The following is a 19,481-nucleotide window of genomic DNA, read 5'->3' as shown; positions in this document are numbered from 1 at the left end:
AAGCCAACAGCACCCTTCCACATAGTCCCCAAATCCAACAATCCTGGGTGGCCCATTGTAGCCAGCTATTGTGGTCCCTATGGAAGAATTTCTGCTCTTATTGACCAACACCTCCACCCACTTGCCTGAAACCTAGCCTCCCACATTAATGATACTAACCACTTCCTTCACCATATTTCCACCATCCTCACGTCTTTACCTCCTGGTCCCATATTTGTCACTCGTGATATCACCACCTTCCACACCACAAAAATCCAACCCATGTAGCCTAACCACCTGTGGACAACACATCGGTAATGACAAGAATTCTTTTCCCCACTACGTTTAAGGTCTCACAGGGTATACCCTCCCCCCCTCTCCCCACCAAACCTAGTCCACAATCAGAATTCCCATGCCATTTCCTTACATACCCCAAATCCTCCCACCACCAACAACAATCAGCCACAAAGGTGCATCCCCTCATCAGCCAATATCAGTCTTGAATGAAACAACTGAATCATATCCTTAACAAGAGCTATGATTATCACTCACTCTTTCCTGAAGCGGGAGACATCCTACCCAAAATCCTTCCTGCACTTCCGAAAGTGGTGTTCCATCGGCCACCCAACCTACACAACACCACCTTAGTGCATTCCAATGCCACTCCCACTCTGAAGCCCTTGCCACAGGAATTATATTCCTGTGGCAGACCAAACTGCAAGACCTGCCCAATCCACCCACACCAGGCACCTCCTACTCCAATCCTGTCAAGTGCTTATCCTCACCATCAGACTGGGCCATTTATGAAAGCAGCCATTTCATACATCAACTATTCTGCAAGCACTGCACAGCCTTTTATATTGGGATGCCTATCAACCAATTGTCTACCAGGATGAATTGCCACTACCAAACTGCTGTCAAGAACATAGTTGACCACCCAGTGGCACAACACGCTCAGTTTCAATGGGTGCTTCACAACCTGTGCCATCTGGAACCTTTCCTCTGCCACAAGCTTCTCTGAACTGCACAGATGGGAGCTATCCTTACAACACATCCTCAGCTCCTGTAATTGTCCTGACCTCAAACTCAGGTACCCTCCTGTTCCCACACACTCCATCCAACAGTTCGCCCTTTCTTTGTACTGACACACTCTTCCTTATTGCATCCCCATGCGACCTCCAGCATGCGTTGCTTCCCAACACCAGTTATAATCGAACCAATATACGTGGCAACTGTTCCTCCCACATTCCTAGATGACAATCTGGCCACCTCCCTCCAAACTGCTAGCTACCCATCCCAGCCCCTCTTCCTGCCTCCTGCCTGCCTCTCCCTGTACCCAATCTACCCAATACTATCACCACCACAACCAGTCACCTGGTGCAAAATAGCATTGGCACTGTCAGTCTAGTTGGCACCATGTGCGTACATATGCATGTGTATGAATGTTGTAAGAGTGTGGGTGTTTTTGTATTTTACTGTAGCTCATCAAAGGATAACTCCAAAAGCTAGTAAGTTTCCCTTCTTTTGCATGTACCTATCGACAGCTCAACACTTCTGCTTTTTGCCAGACCTACAGCATTTTTACAATAATGATATGAATTCATAAATAATTAATATTAATCTGAATAATTATTAATATGATTATTCATTTTTTTGTCTTGATGATCTGAAATCATACAGTTTTTCTTTTATATTAAATACAGGAAGCATCCAACAACAATAATAACAAGTCATGAAATGTAGGTAAAAAATATTCCCCAGGAAGCTGCCATGATGCTGGGCAATTTCACAACCACGGTGCTAAATTTGAGGTCACACGTCTGCATGGCCATGTCCTTCGTGGAGTGAAACGTTGCAAGAACAGTACTGTAGGTGTCAGATGGTAGAACACAGAATTTCCGACTAGCCAACATCTTGCGAGTGACCAAGTAAAGCACTTTTTCCTTCACCAGGATCTGCTGGACAGTCCGCTCATCGAGGTACAGGGGACAATTGCAGGAGGAGGCCACATGGTCGACATTGCAGTTGATGCAGTGGGGAGAAGGAGATGGACAATCACCCTTGTGAGCATCCCTACTACAGGTTACACATTTGGCTGGGTGTTGATAGGCTCTCGAATGTGGTAGTAACGATGGCACTGGTAGCAGCACATCAGGTTCAGAACATATGGTCTGACTGTGAGCTTTGATGGAAGAACCACTCTATCAAATGCGAGAAAGACAATGTTTGTGAGCACTAAAGAGGCCTCTACTTTTTTCATCACCTGATGGACTGCAATGACCCCTGATCAGAGAGGTACATTTGGATTTCTGCCTCCATCAGACCATTGAGCAGCCTAGTGCAAACAGCACCATGCAAAGAATTCAGTGTTCGATGAGCCATGACACAAACAGAGTAGCCATGGAGGAGCGTAGCTGCAAACAGTAGTTGTGCTTGACAGTTGAATGTAGTTTCCAAAATCAAAGTGTCATTGCATGCACAAGAGAAGGATTTCACAGGGCCAGGAATTGCATCATCACATTTCTGAATAGTAAATGGTGAATGACTGATGTCTTCAGCACATGAAACCATAAGGAACTGTGGTGCAGCTGGGAGGGTCTCTGAATTGTTAGCCTCATTTTTTTTTTTTACGTTTCATAGCTGTTGACTGTGAAGATGATTGGCTCATTGCCAGAAAATCCCCCTATGATTTCCCACATCTCTGACAGCATGCTCCTTCCAACTACGGGCCCTCTTCAGAAGGGTCTACACCCACTTTAGGTGACTGTTTACACTTCAGATCACACTCCCTGAACACCTGATGGAGGGACCAATAGGCAATTTGGGAAGATTGCAGCTTAGGCAATCATCCCTCCCTGGGCCTGACCTGTACCAGAGGTTACGTGCAAACCCTACCTGTCGACCTGGGGCTGGGAATAATGCATTATCCAGTCACTTGTTACACATCAGATGCATGGGCCAGCCTTCAGGAGCACACAGAGAGGAAGAAGAAAAAGAGAACCTCACACGCCAAAGTGGAGGAAGCATAGCAGAAGGTGAACAAGGGAAGAAGAAAGCAATGAAAAACAGTGGAGAGTAATCTGATATCGATTACCAAAAATGCAGCATACACTTACAAACACAGCCCAGGCATGTTCCCCATGGGAGGGGAAAAAGAACAGGATGAGGATAGACATGCAGCATGGAAGGGAAAAGATGCTGCAAAGGCTGGGGCCCTGTGGTAGCCAAGCACAAACCCACCAAAGAGCGGTGATCCTCCTGGGCAGTAGTTCAAGAGTATGTGCCAATATCAGACCATGACAACAAAGGAAGAAAAATGAACTATGAAATTGGAGACATCATCTGCACAGAAGCAGAGGAAGAGTAAACACCATAGTCATGTTTGCCTGGAATAGTGTGGTTGGGCAAGGTAGTGATGTAAACATCATGGGACAGATGGATTAGGAAGAAGAAATTACAGGAGGAGGGATGGTGGTGGAATTCTGTTGGTGAAACAACTTGGTGGTGATTAACACTTGATTCATGAAAAGGAAGAGTAAATTGTACATACGGAAGAGCCCCAGTGATTAATAGATATCAGATAACAGCATACTTGACAGAGGTTTTTGGAGCAGCATAGAAGATACCAAGACTATGCTACCTGCTGATGTCATTTAAGATCTTGGCCTTTGGGGTGTAGGTATCAGTACAAGGCTGAAGAGGATAGGACAGTGAGGGAGGAGAAATCAGGGATGGGACCTGGGAAAGCTACAAGAGAAAAATAAGGCAGTAAGAGAATTCTTGGATCAACAATTTAGTGAAGTGTGAGGTGAAAATGCAAGCATAGAAGTGCAGTGGCAAAATGTTACTCTGGTTTCATTGAATACGTTAAATGTTGGGAGCGAAACAAAGAGAGTAAGGAAATGCTGGATCACCACTGAGATGCTGGAAAAGGTGTAGGCAAGGAGGAAGTGTAAAAATGTTAATTAAGATAAATACAGAAAAGTTAACAATGCATAGACAAAAGAAACAAAATGAAGGAAAGTACACAGAAGAAATGTGTGATGAATTAAAGCAACTACAAAAAAGAGGAAGGTACAACATCATATACCAGAAAATGAAGGAACTGGGAGGGAGCGAGAACAAAGGAGTAAGTACTTTCAAAATGGAAGACTGTGGATGATATATAGTTACTGATCAAATACACATGATGAAAATATGGGAAGAATATGCAAAAAAACTTTGATAAGGAACATTGTCCACAAGACATCAAAATACAGACAGAGAAGGCTTCTGATAAAGATGAAAAAGGGCTCAGCATACTGACAATGGAAGCAGAGAAGGCAACTAAGTACTTAAAGGGGAGGAAAGCTTCAGGAAATGACAACACACCAGTGGTTTTGCTGAAAGAAAGTGGAAACAGAGGTTTGAAACTGATGACGCAATTCATCAACAAAATTTACAAAACTGGACATGACAATGATTAATCTTGAGAAGAAACCAAAAGCCAAGAAACTTAGTGACTACAAAACAATTAGTCTGATCTCACACATGGTGAAGATCATTCCAAGAATACTCAACAGGCAAATGGAATATAAAATTGAGGAAGTAATAGGAGAGGACCAGTTTGGATTTAGGAAATGAAAAGAAATCAGGGCATCATTGGCACACTGAGGATTTTATTAGAGAAAGTTTTGGCTGTTAATGAAAAAAATTGTGCTTCTTGTATAGACTGGAAGAAGGCCTTTGACAGAATCAAATGGACAAAATTGATGAAGATCTGTAAGGAGATAGGAATGCACTGGAGAGACCAGAGACTAAGTCTCAACTAGTACGTGAGGCAAATAATAAAACTGCAACTGAGCTACGGAGAAACTAACAGTGTGGAAATAGGAAGAGGAGTAAGACAAGGATGTTGTCAATCACAGAGTCTCTTCAACCTGCAAGGAGAATGGCTGGTGAGAGGAAAGCTTTGAAAAGATGTGGAAACTTCAGGATAGGACAACTACTCATCAACACCATCAAGTACACAGATGATCTGGCAGTGCTCACCAAAAAAATCAAAAACCAAGTGGTTGATGCTGGAACAAAATATGGAATGGAAATCAACACTGAGCAATCAGAAGTGATGGGGATTACAAACCGGAAAAAACCTTTGAGGATAACTGACGAAAATTGAGAACATGATGCAGCTGGAGTGCTTGGGAAGCTCACTGACAAAGGATGCACACTGCGTAAATGAAATTTGGAGCATTGCACTGTTTGGAGCAGAGACGCGGACCATGAGAGGAATTGAGAAAAAAATACCTGGAAAATTTTGAAGTGTAGTCCTGGTGAATAATACGGAAGATCAAGAGGGGAGTTCGGTGACAAACGATTATATACTGCGAAGAGTAGCAGAGAAGAAAACTATTCTGTATACTTTATTCAGAGGAAGTTCAACAGGATCGGACACATACTCACACATGAGGAGTTAATATACAATGTCATTGGAGAGAAATCAAACAAAATACAAGATGAGGAAGAAGAAAAGTTCAATATCTAGATGACATGAAAGATGAAAGGAGATGCAGTAAACTGAAGGAACAAGCTCAAGACAGGGAACATTGGTGTCAGAAATTCTCCATATATTGACGTCAATGTGCCACTAGGCAGAATACTACATAATAACAATAACAATAACAACAGCACCAATCGTTTTGTACAATCAAAGACAACTATTTCTATACGTGCAAGAGAATTCTGCAGTACATAAGAAAAGTGTGTTGTAGATTTTAGAGGGGTAAGAGCCGACAACCTGTCCTTCGTCCTCTTCTTCCCTTGTAGATGCCTGTGGGTCCCAAATTGACAACCAGTCCACCAGTACTGCTTGAATGAATGTTTTCTAAGCTAAAATCAAACAGTGGAAAATTCAGGATGGAAAGTAATAATATTATGAAAATGAAAGTTGCTACTCACCATATAGCGGAGATGCTGAGTCGCAGATAGGCATAACAAAAAGACTGTCACAACATAAGCTTTCGGCCAACAAGGCATTTGTCGAAAATAAAAGACACACAAACACACACACACACACACACACACACACACACACACACACACACACACAAATGCAACTCACATACGCATGACTGCAGCCTCTGGCAAGTGTGTGTGTGCGTGTGTGTGAACACGCGCGCGCTATTTTCAACAAAGGCCTTGTTGGCCAAAAGCTTATACTGTGACAGTCTTTTTACTGCGCCTATCTGCCATCAATATCTCTGTTGTTTTCTACACTAAGCTACACCCTTTGTGATTTCTCAGGTTTCTTTCAACGAATCTGTCCGGCATTTGCCTTTCCTATTACTAGTTTTGTGTAGTCATTTAACTGTAAATTACTACATATGCCTATTCCCAGATATTGCTTCTTAAACCTCTCACAATAAATTCCAAGTTGAACTGTGCTTTGGAGTCTTCGTTACACTATAGGTCCTCTTATAAGTGCCTGGTTATGTAGTTCAAAAGTCAGAGGAAGACAGCAGCACAACACCTCTAGTAAGGTACTGTTCCTGGTAAAGCACCATGATGTTCAGACTGGTGTCTGGAGTTGAGACCAGCATATCGTTATTAAACATTATATCAGACAGGAAACAAAAGGCTATTTATTCGATGAGTACATCATTATTTCTTATTGACAGTAAATACTTCACTTATTCCAATTGTTAGAAAAGAAATTAAGTCTATATTCACATAACCTAGTACTGGGGCTCTCACCTAACTTGTGCATTATTGTTCATATTTTTAAAAATTTGAATATTTTATGGAAACTGTTACAGCAGAAGTAGAGACATCTTGTTTGAAGCGAAATTGATACTGAAACTTTTTGATAAGATTAAAGTGAATGTACATATTAAGAAAAAGTGTGTAATATTTACTTTTAAATATTGTAAAGATATCTATTTGTTATAATTATTAAATGTAAAAAGGTGCTATAATTTAATTATGTATGCAATAGTTACTGGCACTCCCTTAGGGCTCTATGAGATATGTGTAGTATAAAAGATGGAGTAGTTCCGTCAGGAACAGAAAGCTGCGTAAGCGTAGGAACAGGTGGGAGCGGAAACGTTTGGCGCACTTTGGCGAGCGCAAACAAAGTCAGTCGGTGGTCAGTGATCTTAGGGGCAGCACGTACAGTACCAGCATAGTGTCCAGTGTGCCATATTGTTGCAGCTTGCCTCGGTTGGAAACTGCAGTTTATCACGGCCTGGTATGGGGAGAAAAACGGGTTATTGATTATAAGATGGATCATCGCTATGAAGAGGAAATAAGTCCGACAAGGATAACTGCTCTTGGTCGTTCTGATATTAATGCAGTTGTTGCCACCAACGCCACCGTCGCTGATCACAGCTTACAGGGTACGATATTTTAGCTATGTATTATAGTGTGTGCCAGGAAGTTGAAATGTGCTTTAAGAATAATAACCATCATCCAAATTAACAATTGTGTCCACCTGGTAATTTATGCCGCTCATAAACCAAGCAGGATCCTAACCTGGTAAACGAAAATTCAGAGTGACCTGTATTCAGCCAAGACTGTGAAATCTTTAATATATTGTTGGCAAATCAGTGATTAATCAGTGAAATAATTGATGGATAGAATAACTGAGAATTTCATAATTAACATTACTATTATTTTCTGTGTTAAAATGATTACAAAAGGTTATACCAGATTGAGAGACCACATTAGATAAATTGTTTGCTGCTTTACATTACGTATTAATGAAAGGGAATATTAAGTTGATGATTAATGGTGATAAATAGTAACGTTAAACAGTTTATAGTGAATCAATGAAATGTTGAGTAACAAATATGTTGATGTAGAAACCACCCCTGTCCAAATTTACTTTTGCTTTCATGAAATCAGTCTGTTTGCTTAAGCAATTGGGTACTGTAGTTTATTTTCAAGCCGCAGAACTTTTCTTGTATTGCTGGACCATCTTTTATCTAAATCTAAAGTGAAGTCTGTTAGGTGAGTAGGGAGTTGCAATCTTATCGGTTGTCCTACTCAGCTTCATAATGTGTGCCTGATTAGACTGGCGAATAATAGTGTACCAACAACCACATATATTGTTATCTATGCAGAATAGTAGTCTAACTACTGTTATTTGCCATACCTCTGAACTAATGACTTATTTGAAGAAATGAGTTAAAGTCTCATCCTTATTCCTTAGGTTAACACACACGGTTATTACACTTGTTTTTGTGGTTTTGCTGTCTGGATCGGTAACTGTATTTCTGTTTGTTACATTGCTTATTATTAACATTATAGTATAAGAATATTACAGTTGGCTTTGCATGACAGTATGTTCTGTAAACCAATTCAGAGAACACAAAATACATGCAAGTATTACATCTGGTTTTACATATCAGGATAGTAAATAACACACACAAAATAAGGAGGAGTATTACACTTGGCGCCGCGTGCCAGGACTTTTGAGAGAGGTACAGGAAGTTAATGGGCAAAGATCTGTTACAGTCATTAGGAACAATACATGTGGTTTAAGAAATTGTTCAAAATGGATAAAGATAAGGCAACGCAATACAGGGAAGTGAAGCACGAGGATGAACAAACTGAATATATAAAAAAGGTAAACAATAAAATAGGATTTCTTACTGAGGAATTAATAAATATGAAAAGTGACATTAAGGATCGGAAGGAAGATGTTAGTAACATTCAAACTGAAATCGTTGAAATCAATGCTACGTTTGAAACAGAAGTAGAGAAAATACATGAGCAGGTCGAACCTATGGTTAAAGCTGAAGTGAAAAAGGAGGTTTCACAAGCGAAGGAAACCATCATTGAGATGAATAAGGAACAGATATCTCAACTGAGAAATACTGTTCAAGAAACTGAAAAAGGGCTAAAGAAACAGATAGAACTTTGCCAGGCAAAATACTGTAATGACACGACTTGCACTCAGGAGAAGGTTAGCAACCTTGAAAATCAAATTAAGAACAACATCTCTTACATAGTAAAGGGAGTAAGTCATAGCAAAGTATTGGAGGGTGAAGAAAAATTCGGCCCTTACAAAAAACACAGCGGATTATCCCCTGTGGTTTTCATAAAAAACTGTGAGAGGCTTTTTCCTGAAAATACCACCGATCAGGAAAAGATCAACATTGTTATTAGTGGATTAGCAGGAGATGCTAAAAGATGGGGCATAAACCTATGTACTGAAGGAATGTCCTTCAGTACGTTTAGGCAACAGTTTTTGGACTAATACTGGTCTGAAAACATACAAAATAGCCTATGGCATGAGTTTGTAATGGTCAAAATGTTTGAAAGGAACAACCAAATGACCATGAAAGAATTTTGTGAGTTCTGGTATAGGAAATTAGCTCATTTAAGTAATCGTAGATCAGATTCCGAAATTATTTGGGAACTCTGGCAGAAGTTGCCAGAAGATTCTAAGAGATATGTGGGTAGCAACCACAAATCGTTCTCAGCGTTTCTGGAAAAGGTCAGTGATGAGGACCATTGGCACAAAAACAATAATAACCGCCAGAATTGAAATAATGGGAATAGGAACCAAAGATTGCATGATGATGACAAAAGAGATAATGAATGTTATCAAATCAATATGGTGTGAAGGGGAAGAGGTAATTTTAATAGACATGGTAGAAAAAATAGACCGCGCAATTATTCCGCACAAAACTGTTCGGAAAACGAGTCCGCGAATGTTAAGGGTCGGACGGACGCGGTAAAGAAACACAGTAAATGGCCCAACATCATGATCGCAGTGCAAAAGTACTACAGTGCTGTGCTAAAGTGAGCTGGAGCAGTCGCTGTGCAGCGACAGATGGCATCGAGAGTGTGGCGCAATTTGACAGGCGAGAGCATAGTGATGGCGCTACGGTGAATTTACAAGTAGCCATGGCAGAATGAAAGTTCTCTCAAGCAGTTCGGATGGCAGACGACACAATAGAGTCGGTCAGGAATCCAGCGAGGCAATCAGCTGAAGTAGTAGACGAGCAGGTGGAAGGAGCTTCGCTCGCAGTAGGAATGTCTCAGGCAGGCAATAGACAATGGGAGGCAAAGGAAATGGAGAATTGGTCCAAAGGAATAGGTAAATGGCATATACAAATGAGCAATTTGTATGACGGCCTGAAGCAGTGTAAAGATACACGAAGTAGCACTAAAACGGCGAACTCAGCAGGAAGGGAGGAAAGTTTCTGTAGTGGAGCCGCGCAGAGTTCGCGAGCTGCCAATTTAAATGAAACAAAAAAGCACAATGCAAAGAACATGAGTGGCTGAAAAGGAGGAAGCCGTACTTAGTTGCACAATGAAAGGTGGAATCTTACACGTTGCTGACGAGTCATTCAGCGGCCATGAAACAAAGGAAAGTGTTGCTGTCAGTCATAAGCCTGAATTAAAAGACAATGAATGCGTGCGATTAATTGAACTCCACAAGGATTACAGTGTATTTGAAGTGCAAGCTGATGTCATTGCCGAAGATGTAGGAAGTAGTTCGGATGAAAACAAATTCTGTGTTAGTAAAGACCTGAGAACTGCAAAGGAAAATAAGGAGGAAGATCTTACTACTTTCGAAAGAATCCAACAATACATGGATTACGAAGCTAGTAATGACTTGGAATTTACCAAGAAGTTACGACATGCATTCTTGCTAGAGCCTGGAAGCGATATAGAAAGTGCTCCCTCGGAAGAAGACAAAGAAAGTAATTATTCGAGTGACTCTGAAATTGAAGTAAGAGAACTATCTGAAGAACTTTGTTGTATAAAGGCAGTAGGAACGGAAAACGAAAACCTTTCATGTAGAAAATTGCCAAAAACTGATGCTAACGTAGAACAGAAAGAATTTACAGATGAAGGAACCAAAAACGACAAGGGAGAACTGAATGACGGAATAAGTCAGGCATTGCAGGAGGAGATCGTGAAGGTATTTGCGATCAAAAGGAAGAAGGAGCCGCCAGACGTACAATCAAAGGAAACGAACGCCATTTCGTGGGAAGATGCAATGGTGGATTGGAAGGACAAGGCGATATGGAAGAGCAGCCTAAGAAACAGACTATTATACCGATTGAGACTAAGTTAAGAGCATTATTAGACACAGGATTGCAGGTCAGTGCATTGTCTAAGTCATTTTATGAATACATAGAGAACAAACCTGGAATAGTAGTAATGACTGTCCAAGGAATACGTATTATATGTGCCACTGGGAAAAGGAACAAACCAGTAAAGAACCAAATCTTGATCGACTTTAAGATAAAAGGACAAACGTTTTCGCATGACTTCTTAGGAATTGAAGAACTTAGTACTGAAGTAATCCTAGGTGTGGATTGGCTGCACAAACGAAAGGTGATTATCAATTGTGCTAACGAGATAGTTAGTGTAACCAACGAGGACGTAAATTTGAATATCGGTTTTGAGGAAATGAACAAGAAGTTAGAAGCGGACTTTACATCTATGATGATTGAGATAGAAACAGATAACTAAGGGTTATCTGAACTGTTTGAAGCTTACCATATGAGATGCATGAAGAGTACAGAACAGATGTTGGGAGAAATTAAGAACCTAGTAAGCAGTATACCTGAGTTAAATCAACGACAAAAGGAGGAACTGTTACAAATTTTGGAAGAAAATTGTACAGTATTTTCGGACAAACCAGGTAGGATAAAAGGTTTTGAATACAGAATGGAAATTCTACCACACAAACCGTTTTTTTGTTCATCCTTATCCAGTGCCTGCAGCAAAGAAATAGACAGTTCAAGCAGAAATCGACAAAATGTTAGAATGGGGAATTATTGCGCATAGTAATAGCGAATACAGTAACCCGCTTTTTATTGTGGCCAAATGGGATGGTGGAGTGAGGATAGTCACTGATGCAAGGACACTGAATAAAATAGTTAAAAACGAAATTGATCATCCTGAATCTCTCGACGATATGCTACAGAAATTCTATAATGTAAGGCATTTATCTAGCCTTGACATGACTGCTAGCTACTGGCAGGTGCAGCTCAGTGTCGAATCGAGAAAGTGTACCGCTTTTCTCTTCACCGGAAGGTGTTACCACTATAAAGTGTTGCCATTCGGACTGAACACATCAGTGTCAGTATTTATTGGATTGGGTACTTGGGAGAACTTTGAGTACTAGACTTACAATATATATAGACGATCTGTTAATAACTACCCAGGAGTGGGAGGAACACTGAATTGTTGGAACAAGTGTTGATGGCTTTACAGAAGGGAGGAATGACTCAGAATATTTTAAAAATGTGAACTTGTAAGAAAAGAACTAAAATTTTTAGGCCATATTATTATGACAACTGGTAATTTAAAGGACCCTGAAAAACTTAAAGCCATTGAAAGGTGTCCTCCTCCCAAGAATAAGAAACAATTAAAGGCATACTTAGGGTTATGCGGATTTTAAAGGAAGTTTGTAAAAGGACGTGCATTTAACAGTGAAGCATTGAACAATTAATGTAAAAACAGTGTGTTTATTTGGACGGAGGAATGTCAGAAGTATTTTGAACAAATTAAGACCGAATTACTAAAGAAAAACCTGTTACACCATCCAGATTTGTCACTTCCATTTCACATGAGTACTGACAGTAGTAACTATGGGGCAGGAGTAGAAATATTTCAAGAGGTAGAACAAGAAGGCAGCATTGTGCACAAAACAATTGCTTTTGCAAGCAGAACACTCACTAGATATGAACGGTATTACACAATTTCAGAAAAGGAAGCACTAGCTGTAATTTGGGAACTGAAATAATTTCGTAATTATTTATGGGGACATAAATTAATTATGCACACAGATATTAAAGCACTTACATTTTTAAAGGACTGTAGGTTGTTAAACCAAAGGTTAGCTCGTTGACTGCTTTATCTGGAACAATTTGATTACGAAATTCTGTATGTAAAGGGAACAGAAAACAACGTAGCAGATGCTTTGTCTAGATTTCCAGATGGTAAAGGTTAGATGTGCATGATATAATTATGACATTCAAAATATTGTATTTAAAGGATGTAGTGGGCAGCGAGAAGATAGTTTCTATTTGAAAAAATATGAGGAGATTGCAAAATGACTAAGTATGGAAATCAGTAAAGGTCAAATTTGACAGTACGGACTGTCCACAGATACCTAAGTTTTATAAAATATTTAAAGAAATATTGTATGTGAGGAAAAGTAAGGACAGTGAGGAATGGCAAATTTGCTGGTTGTCACAATTCGAAACCGAATTGATAGACTATTTTCATTTGGCTTATGGGCACTGTGGTGCAAAGAAGTCCTAAGAGAAGTTAGCGAGCATAGCCAAAATTGGTATCAATGCTTTGAAGAAAGTAACCAGTCGGTTAAAATCCTGTGATGTATGTCAGAGGGCAAAGGTTACTAACAATACTGATAGAGGGGCAATGCAAAGTATAAAACTAAACGATAGTTTAGAATTACTATCAGTGGAATTATTTGGATCTCTGCTGAGAATGTGTGGTAATTTCACATGTATATTAGTAGTTTTGGACGTCTTTTCAAAATTCACAAAACTTTATCCTCTTAGGAAAGCTACAGCACAAACTGTGTTCAGCAAAATGGTAGAATACTCTAAGACTCTAGGAACACCAAAAAGAGTCTTGTCAGATAATGGTCCACAATTTATTGCAAAACTATGGGTAGAAGGTATGGAACAGAGGAACATACAAGTTACACATGTATCAGCATACCATCCCCAGAGCAATCCCGTATAACGATACATATGGGAATCAGGTAGACTATACAGAACATACTGTCACCAAAACTATCATACACAGGGGGAAAATTTATTCCAAAATTTGAGAAAAATGTGAATTCATTACAACATGACACAACTGGTTTTACCCCTGAAGAGATCATGTTGGGTTACAAAAGTAAGACTTTAATTGAAGAAACAATAGAGTTTCCTCAAAACCAAGGCCTAAATTTAGAGAAAAAGAAGGACTTGGTAAGAGAAAGGTTGAGAAGGAAAGCAGAAATGCAAGTTAAAGACATGATGAGAGATAAAAATTTGTAAAGTTCAATATAGGTGAACTGGTACTCGTAAAAAACACATGAGAAATCAAGTGAGGTAAACCATGAAATATCTAAATTCAAATATGTTTACCAAAGGCCTTTCGAAATAAAAGCGATACCGCTCCCAAATGCTTATTACCTAATATACTCGAAGACAAAGAAACCATTAGGTACCACAAATATTATAGATCTTAAAATATGTGGTCAGAAATGGGTAAACAATTCTTCATTAATAATTAATGTTAGACACCTGAAAGAAAAGTGTAAAATTTATGTAATGTGTTTTATATGTACTACAACTATGTCAGTTTCAGATTCTGAGACAAATTGGATGTATATAATGTTATTGAGCCTGATGATATGGAGCAAATAAGAATGTGTCACCGATAAAGGACTGCAAAAGTGGTATGCAGCAGATGTGACACGAAATTGCTTGGTCAGTTAAAATGTGAGGAGTAAAATGTTAAAAGGGACTGCCATTATACTGAAACATAGAGGCAGCCAAAAGGCGTGAAAGAGTAATTTGTTGAAATAATGGACTGCCATAGTAACCCATACTGGGGGCAGCAATAGAGGTGTGAAAGCAAATAGTTTAAGTAAAACAACTCATGAAGGGTACATAGGTGTTTCTTCCCAAAGTAATGTTGTACTGTACTAGGTGTATTTGCAATGTGACTATGTATTTTTTGTGTAATTATGTATATTTTCTTATATGAGAGGTGTGTTTTTTCTTGTAATCATAGGTATTTCTTGTGTGGATATGTAGGTACAGTATTTGTATGAAACCATTTCTATTTTTCATGAGATTTTGTGTATTTATTATGTGACTATAAAGTGTATGATGTTTAGTATAAAAGATTTATTGTTTATGTAGGGCACATAAAAAAAATTGAGGTCTTGAAGTCAAAAAATATGAACAACTGTAACTCTGGTTGTTTCAATAATGCTTAACGGTAGTATACATTACTGAAACAGGGACATGTGTGACATTATTGTTCATTTTTTTTTAATTTTGTAAACATTTTATTGAAACTGTTAAAGCAGAAGTAGAGACATCTTGTTTGAAGCGAAATCGATACTGAAACTCTTTGATAAGATTAAAGTGAATGTACATATTAAGAAAAAGTGTGTAATATTTACTTTTAAATATTGTAAAGATATCTATTTGTTATAATTAATAAATGCTAAAGGTGCTATAATGTAATTATGTATGTAATAGTTACTGGCACTCACTTAGGGCTCTATGAGATATGTGTAGTAAAAAAGATGGAGTACTTCCGTCAGGAACGGAAAGCTGCGTAAGCGCCCGACCGAGACTCGAACTCGGGACCTTTGCCTTTCGCGGGCAAGTGCTCTACCAACTGAGCTACCGAAGCACGACTCACGTCCGGTACTCACAGCTTTACTTCTGCCAGTACCTCGTCTCCTACCTTCCAAACTTTACAGAAGCTCTCCTGCGAACCTTGCAGAACTAGCACTCCTGAAAGAAAGGATATTGCGGAGACATGGCTTAGCCACAGCCTGGGGGATGTTTCCAGAATGAGATTTTCACTCTGCAGCGGAGTGTGCGCTGATATGAAACTTCCTGGCAGATTAAAACTGTGTGCCCGACCGAGACTCGAACTCGGGACCTTTGCCTTTCGCGGGCAAGTGCTCTACCAACTGAGCTACCGAAGCACGACTCACGTCCGGTACTCACAGCTTTACTTCTGCCAGTACCTCGTCTCCTACCTTCCAAACTTTACAGAAGCTCTCCTGCGAACCTTGCAGAACTAGCACTCCTGAAAGAAAGGATATTGCGGAGACATGGCTTAGCCACAGCCTGGGGGATGTTTCCAGAATGAGATTTTCACTCTGCAGCGGAGTGTGCGCTGATATGAAACTTCCTGGCAGATTAAAACTGTGTGCCCGACCGAGACTCGAACTCGGGACCTTTGCCTTTCGCGGGCAAGTGCTCTACCAACTGAGCTACCGAAGCACGACTCACGTCCGGTACTCACAGCTTTACTTCTGCCAGTACCTCGTCTCCTACCTTCCAAACTTTACAGAAGCTCTCCTGCGAACCTTGCAGAACTAGCACTCCTGAAAGAAAGGATATTGCGGAGACATGGCTTAGCCACAGCCTGGGGGATGTTTCCAGAATGAGATTTTCACTCTGCAGCGGAGTGTGCGCTGATATGAAACTTCCTGGCAGATTAAAACTGTGTGCCCGACCGAGACTCGAACTCGGGACCTTTGCCTTTCGCGGGCAAGTGCTCTACCAACTGAGCTACCGAAGCACGACTCACGTCCGGTACTCACAGCTTTACTTCTGCCAGTACCTCGTCTCCTACCTTCCAAACTTTACAGAAGCTCTCCTGCGAACCTTGCAGAACTAGCACTCCTGAAAGAAAGGATATTGCGGAGACATGGCTTAGCCACAGCCTGGGGGATGTTTCCAGAATGAGATTTTCACTCTGCAGTGGAGTGTGCGCTGATATGTAACTTCCCGGCAGATTAAAACTGTGTGCCCGACCGAGACTCGAACTCGGGACCTTTGCCTTTCGAGGGCAAGTGCTCTACCAACTGAGCTACCGAAGCACAACTCACGTCCGGTACTCACAGCTTTACTTCTGCCAGTACCTCGTCTCCTACCTTCCAAACTTTACAGAAGCTCTCCTGCGAACCTTGCAGAACTAGCACTCCTGAAAGAAAGGATATTGCGGAGACATGGCTTAGCCACAGCCTGGGGGATGTTTCCAGAATGAGATTTTCACTCTGCAGCGGAGTGTGCGCTGATATGAAACTTCCTGGCAGATTAAAACTGTGTGCCCGATCGAGACTCGAACTCGGGACCTTTGCCTTTCGCGGGCAAGTGCTCTACCAACTGAGCTACCGAAGCACGACTCACGTCAGGTACTCACAGCTTTACTTCTGCCAGTACCTCGTCTCCTACCTTCCAAACTTTACAGAAGCTCTCCTGCGAACCTTGCAGAACTAGCACTCCTGAAAGAAAGGATATTGCGGAGACATGGCTTAGCCACAGCCTGGGGGATGTTTCCAGAATGAGATTTTCACTCTGCAGCGGAGTGTGCGCTGATATGAAACTTCCTGGCAGATTAAAACTGTGTGCCCGACCGAGACTTGAACTCGGGACCTTTGCCTTTCGCGGGCAAGTGCTCTACCAACTGAGCTACCGAAGCTGTGAGTACCAGACGTGAGTCGTGCTTCGGTAGCTCAGTTGGTAGAGCACTTGCCCGCGAAAGGCAAAGGTCCCGAGTTCGAGTCTCGGTCGGGCACACAGTTTTAATCTGCCAGGAAGTTTCATATCAGCGCACACTCCACTGCAGAGTGAAAATCTCATTCTGGAAACATCCCCCAGGCTGTGGCTAAGCCATGTCTCCGCAATATCCTTTCTTTCAGGAGTGCTAGTTCTGCAAGGTTCGCAGGAGAGTTTCTGTAAAGTTTGGAAGGTAGGAGACGAGGTACTGGCAGAAGTAAAGCTGTGAGTACCGGACGTGAGTCGTGCTTCGGTAGCTCAGTTGGTAGAGCACTTGCCCGCGAAAGGCAAAGGTCCCGAGTTCGAGTCTCGGTCGGGCACACAGTTTTAATCTGCCAGGAAGTTTCATATCAGCGCACACTCCGCTGCAGAGTGAAAATCTCATTCTAGCTGCGTAAGCGTAGGAAAAGGTGGGAGCGGAAACTTTTGGCGCGCTTTGGCAGGCGTGAATAAAGTCAGTCAGTGGCCAGTGATCTTAGAGCAGCACGTACAGTGCCAGCATAGTGTGGAGTGCACCATATTGTTGCATCTTGCCTCGGTTGGAAACTGCAGTTGATCACGGCCTGGTATGGGGAGAAAAACGGGTTATTGCTTATAAGATGGATCATCGCTATGAAGAGGAAATAAGTCCGACATGGATAACTGCTATTGATCTTTCTGATATTAATGCAGTTGTTGCCACCAACACCACTGTCGCTGATCACAGCTTACAGGGTACGACATTTTAGCTATGTATTATAGAGTGTGCCAGGAAGTTGAAATGTGCTTTAAGAATAATAACCATCATCCAAATTAACAATCGTGTTGACCTGGTAATTTATGCCGCTCAAAACCAAGCAGGATCCTAACCTGGTAAATGAAAATTCCGAGTGACCTGTATTCAGCCAAGACTGTGAAATCTTTAATATATTGATGGCAAATCAGTGATTAATCAGTGAAATAATTGATGGAAAGAATAACTGAGAATTTCATAATTAACATTACTATTATTTTCTGTGTTAAAACGATTATGTAAGGTTATGCCAGATTCAGAGACCACATTAGATAAATTGTTTGCTGCTTTACATTACGTATTAATGAAAGGGAATACTAAGTTGATGATTAATGGTGATAAATAGTAACGTTAAACAGTTTATAGTGAATCAATGAAATGTTGAGTAACAAATATGTTGATGTAGAAACCACCCCTGTCCAAATTTACTTTTGCTTTCATGAAATCAGTCTGTTTGCTTAAGCAATTGGGTACTGTAGTTTATTTTCAAGCCGCAGAACTTTTCTTGTATTGCTGAACCATCTTTTATCTAAATCTAAAGTGAAGTCTGTTAGGTAAGTAGGGAGTTGCAATTTTATCAGTTGTCCTACTCAGCTTCATTATGTGTGCCTAATTAGACTGGCGAATAATAGTGTACCACTAACCACATATATTGTTATCGATGTAGAATAGTAGTCTAACTACTGTTATTTGCCATACCTCTGAACTAATGACTTATTTGAAGAAATGAGTTAAAGTCTGATGCTTATTCCTTAGGTTAACACACATGGTTATTACACTTGTTTTTGTGGTTTTGCTCTCCGGATGGGTAACTGTATTTCTGTTTGTTACATCGCTTATTATTAACAGTATAATATAAGAATATTACAGTTGGCTTTGCATGACAGTAGGTTTTGTAAGCCAATTCAGAGAACACAAAATACACGCAAGTATTACATCTGGTTTTACATATCATAACACACACAAAATAAGGAGGAATATTACAAACTCACTCACACGCCAGAAATGGCACACTCACTAGGTAACGAATTCATGTCACAAACAGAAAAACAAATTGGATACCATGGCTGGAGCCAGAGTCATCATATTTCAGATCTCTTAAACCTTAAAAGAAGTACTAAATGTAAACAAGTGAAACCAGGGTTGATGGACAGCTGATCCCATGGAGCTATACAAATAGCTTCAGGTGGTATGCTGCACAGAGCTGTAACAATATTGTGCTGGTATTTATTTGGGGCTGAGTAGTGAACAGACATACGTGACACTCTTAGAACTAGTGCTGTTGTTAAAATATCAATATATCAATACTTTTTCCAAAAAATATCCATATCTATTGGAGATATTTTTTTCATTGGTATATCGATATCAAATCGACAATATCAGGCGCCCTTATTTTTATTCCCCTTATATATATATATATATTTTTTTTTTTTTTTTTTTGCAATTTT

At 40.4% G+C, this 19,481-nt stretch overlaps 1 non-coding gene across 1 annotated transcript; it reads right to left on the bottom strand.

Annotated features, from left to right (window-relative positions):
- Positions 1–16,508: 16,508 nt before the first annotated feature.
- On the bottom strand, positions 16,509–16,583 carry Trnas-cga. Its single transcript has one exon. It is a non-coding gene; the product is annotated as a tRNA-Ser (tRNA).
- Positions 16,584–19,481: the final 2,898 nt, after the last annotated feature.

The sequence above is a fragment of the Schistocerca piceifrons genome, chromosome 10 (genome assembly GCF_021461385.2).
Source record: "Schistocerca piceifrons isolate TAMUIC-IGC-003096 chromosome 10, iqSchPice1.1, whole genome shotgun sequence".
Taxonomy (NCBI): domain Eukaryota; kingdom Metazoa; phylum Arthropoda; class Insecta; order Orthoptera; family Acrididae; genus Schistocerca; species Schistocerca piceifrons.
Note: the sequence above shows the minus strand (reverse complement) of the source record. Positions and strands in the feature narration are given on the sequence as shown.